This window comes from Cornus florida, unplaced genomic scaffold (assembly GCF_030987335.1).
Source record: "Cornus florida cultivar Cherokee Brave unplaced genomic scaffold, ASM3098733v1 CherokeeBrave_3.0.0_Hap2_Chr02, whole genome shotgun sequence".
Classification (NCBI taxonomy): domain Eukaryota; kingdom Viridiplantae; phylum Streptophyta; class Magnoliopsida; order Cornales; family Cornaceae; genus Cornus; species Cornus florida.
The window spans coordinates 67,855,363-67,859,920 of record NW_026775572.1 but is presented as its reverse complement, the minus strand read 5'-3'; the positions used below and the strand labels follow the sequence as shown (position 1 = coordinate 67,859,920).

The following is a 4,558-nucleotide window of genomic DNA, read 5'->3' as shown; positions in this document are numbered from 1 at the left end:
TACACATATAGACAAATCTATATACACATATATATAACATGCTTCAAGTTCCATCAATGGAGGATATCATCAACAAAATATCATGGATCTAACATGTAAAGTACGAATACATGAAATAGAAGCTTAAATCACAAAGTGGATCTCGGATCTCACCTAAAATATGAGAGAAGTGGATGAGATGTGAAGGGGGTGATGGAATCCGAGAGAATAGAGAAGTCAACGCCCACCGGATCTCGCCGGAGATTCACCGGAGAAGATGATGAAGATGGGTGCACAGTGGTGACGGGAATAAGGGACAAGGGTTTGGAAGGTTGGATCGATCTGATTAATCGATCTTGAGACCCTCAGGTTCTATTTTTAAAACTTTTCCTATCAAGTTCGATCAATCGAACTGTGATGATCTCTCTTCAAAGTATTTTTGGAATTTTTAAATTTTTGAAAAATTAAAAACTAAAATTAAAAATTAAAATTGAAAAATAGAAAATATTTTTGGATTTTTGAAAAATAGAATAAAATAAAATAAAAATATTTTTGGATTTTTTTTTTTTTAAAAAAAAAAAAAAATTAAAAAGTCAAAAAAAGTCAAAATAGAGAATTGAAGAATAGAGATCGATCTGAACAAAATGTTCGATCGATCAGACAGAGAGCAAAAATATGCAGGTTTTTGGTTCAAAATTTTGGTTAAGTGTTGGAACTCAAGATCAATCGAACTTTGAAGTTGGATCGATCGAATAACTTCAGATTAATCTTGAAATGTTTTTGATCGATGAGACAGAGAGCTGAAATATGCAGGTTGATGCAGGCTCAAAAAATTTTTAAGTGTTGGAGTACGAGATCGATCGAACTTTGAAGTTGGATCGATCTAAGGTCTTCTGATTGATCTGAGAATAAGTTTGAACGATGGGACAGAGAGGTGATTGGATGCAAGTGGATGCAGGTCAAAAAATTTTCTAAGTGCTGGATGCAGATGGAAGTTCGATCGATCGAACTCTCATTTGAGATCGATCAAACTTATGCAGAATGCTCAATCACAACATAAAAGTTCATACAATCCTAATCACAGTCCCTAGCCATGTATATGAACCAAAAACAAGTATCTAGATTTCGCAAGAAATGAAATTTAAGATAGAAATGAGGGAGGAATAGGGTTTTGACACCCTACGAAATGTTTTGCTAGTCTTTAACGTCTCTAGCAAGACGTTGGGCTCTTTTAGCCCGGATCAAAGATCTTGTAATGCATCCCCTCCTTGTTGGGGTGATAGATGCTTTGAACTCCACCCATCAAATAGTTCTTTGAAGAACTTATTCGATTAAGCTTAAAAGAAACTTTTGATCCCTTGTCAATGCAATCACAATCGTTGGGCTTCCATGCCCTTTCAAGGCAAGAATTTGAAACAAGACTTTGAGAATGCGAGGTTAAAGATGATCCCTTTCAAGTTTTGGTCTTACAAAAAAGCTCACTTCCTTAACATTGAAGATCATGACATTTATCTACATCATTAACCTCTCCTACATATTTGTCAAATGAATTGGGTATGGGATTGAAGATATTCAACTTCACCTTCATGTGGCCAATTGAGATCTTCATTATCCCCGTCCTACAATTGATGTTGGCATTAGCGGTTGCCAGAAAAGGATGGCCAAGGATAACGGGAATTTGGCTTTTAGGATTGGGGAACGGTTCCGTGTCAATGACAACGAAATCAACGGGGAAGAAGAATTTGTCAATCTTTATTAATACATCCTCGATTATACCCCTAGCCTTTTTAATGGATTGGTCGGCAAGTTGTAAAACTACCAACGTCGGTTTCAATTCACCTAGGTCCAATTTGACATAAACCGAGTATGGAAGAAAGTTAACACTTGCTCCTAAGTCAAGAAGCACCCGATTAATGATATGATCACCAATGATGCATGAAGTAGTAGGTGAACCGGGGTCCTTAAACTTTGGTAAAGTGTTATGTTGTAAAATTGAGCTTACTCGCTCGGTCAAAACCGCTTTTCTTGGTGCTTGGCTCTTGTTCTTCCATTTTTGGGTGCGCAAGTCTTTCAAGAATTTGGCATAAGCCGGAATTTGCTTGATTGCATCCAAAAGTGGAAGATTGACTTTCACTTGCCTAAACATTTCCATGATTTCATTGGTTTTTGCCTTTTGCTTGTCTTTTGAAATGGATCATTTTAAGGCATCCGGAAATGGAGCTTTTGGCTCAAACATTTTTCAACACTTCCTTTTGAAAACTCTTCAACACAAGAATTTTTCAAATTACTTTGTTTCAAATCATTTTTCAATAAAACCTTTTCAAATTCATTTTTCGGCAAATCTTTCTTCAAATCCTTTTCAAAATCATTCTTCAAATCACATTTTGAAGCTTTCTCTTTCACAATATCATGTATATGCAATGAAGGAGGAATGGGATGTGAAACGGGACAGATGACAACTTGAGGTTGCACCGGTTCACTCTCTTCATTGAACTTTTCGACGTGATTGTCCATAATCCTACCACTCCGCAAGGTAGTCACCGCATTAACATGTTCAATGGTGTGGCCTTCTGATGAGGATTGGGTTTCCATAACACATTATTGCTTAGGTGGGGCATTTATAGGCATCTTTCCCTTTTCTCTTGCATTAAGAGTGCTTGCTATTTGCCCTACTTGGGTTTCTAGCTTCGCAATAGATTGAGAGTGGGAATGAAGCAATTGTGTGTTTGCCTCAAGAGTGCCCAAAGCATTCAAAACTTTTTCTTCAAAGGCGGGACTTCTAGCATTTCCTTGGGAATAAGATTGGTTGGGAAAATAAGAGTTAGCAAATTGATTCCCTTGTGATTGATAAGATCTATAACCTGGGGATCCTTGGTTTTAAAGTGGAGGTGGAATGTACTTCCCTTGAAAACCGCCTTGGGAAGGGTTTGAGCCCTCTCCTTGGTTTTTCCAAGAGAAATTTGGATGATTTCTCCAACTTGGATTATAATGAGTACCATAAAAATTGTTCCCTTGGTTCACAAAAGCTGCATTGACTTGTTCATTAGGTTCATTTTGCACTTGTCCGTGAGGATAATGAGAAGTAGAATGAAGAACACTAGAACAAGTCATACATGTTTCATTTGATGCACGATGAGAATGGTTAGGGAAGGAAGATACTTGGTTCGCCGAGTTCTGGTTAATTAAAAACTGATTAAAACTTTGAGATAATGACTTCATTTCGGCGACTATTTCATTTGAATAGTCAACTTGATGTAAGCCAACACTCTTCATACCTTGTGAATTTCTACCATTCTTGGATGATAATGTTCTATTCAAAGAATTTTCACTCATGCTCTCATAAAGACGCCACACGTCATCCTTATGCCTATCAATATATGAGCCACCCATGGAAGCATCAACCATGCCTTTGTAATTGTCCGATAAGCTCTCAAAGAAATATTGAACTAATTTCCATTTGGGCATGTCATGATGTGGACACTTCCTAAGTAATTCATTAAAGCGTTCCCATGCCTCATGAAACGTTTCTCCATCCCCATGTGAAAATTCCCGAATTAAGTTTCTCATGGCATTGGTCTTAGAAACCAGATAGTACTTCTTCAAGAATTCTTGTTGCATTTCTGCCCAAGAAGTGATTGAAAAAGGCCTAAGATTGTTAAACCAATACTTTGCCTTGTCTTTTAAGGTGAATGGAAAAAGTTTGAGTCTTAAGACCTCTTTCGGCATGTCCGTATATTTTACGGTGGAACATACTTCTAGAAACTCATCCAAATGCTTGTAAGGTTCTTCACTTGGATGTCCATGATAGTTAGGAAGCATTTGAATGGTTTGTGGCTTAATTTCCTAGTGATGTGCTCTAAATTGTGGCAATTAAATGCATGTGGGTGCATTGTATTCATTAGGCACATAGTGATCTCTTAAAGCAAGTGGAGGATTAGCAATTTGAGGTGCAACATAGGCACCTTGATTTTGATTTCCTTGAATGATGGGAGGTTGTGGAGCATACATTGGCCTTGGCATTCCAAATGGAACATGGCCTTGTTATTGTTGTGGTTGGTGAATAAATGGCCTAGGCATGTCTAATGGTGCTTGAATGTTCTCATGATGCACATTTGGATGAAGGATACCTTGTTAGTCTATGTGACCAAGGTCCTCTACATGCTCTTCATTATGGCCTTCCATTGATGTAATGGATTGGGTAAAACTAGAACTTCTTCTTCCCCTAGGATTTCTAACTACGGATTCAAGATGCAAATCAAGAGGGACAAGAGTTGGTCTTAGTGATCTACGACCATGCATGCACAATGTAAAAACACACAAACACAATGAATGAACAAACATTTTGATTCACAACAATTCAATGAATCTTCCTCCACAAACACTTAACCCATACTCCTATGCTTTAACAACAATGATGCAAAGAACAATTAAGAGTGCCTCCACGCGGGCTCATGATTTATCTAAGAAATTAAAAACAAACCTCCACGTGGGCCGACGATTTAACTAAGGGATTGAGTAAGAAAAGGCTCATAAAGGTCCTTTAGCACTTTAACTCCAAATTTATAGCTTAGCTTAGCAA

General features: G+C 37.5%; 1 non-coding gene across 1 annotated transcript; it reads left to right on the top strand.

Moving 5' to 3' along the window:
* Positions 1–3,442: 3,442 nt before the first annotated feature.
* Positions 3,443–3,549, top strand: LOC132297882 (small nucleolar RNA R71). Its single transcript, XR_009479439.1, has one exon. It is a non-coding gene; the product is annotated as a small nucleolar RNA R71 (small nucleolar RNA).
* The last annotated feature ends 1,009 nt before the right edge of the window (positions 3,550–4,558 follow it).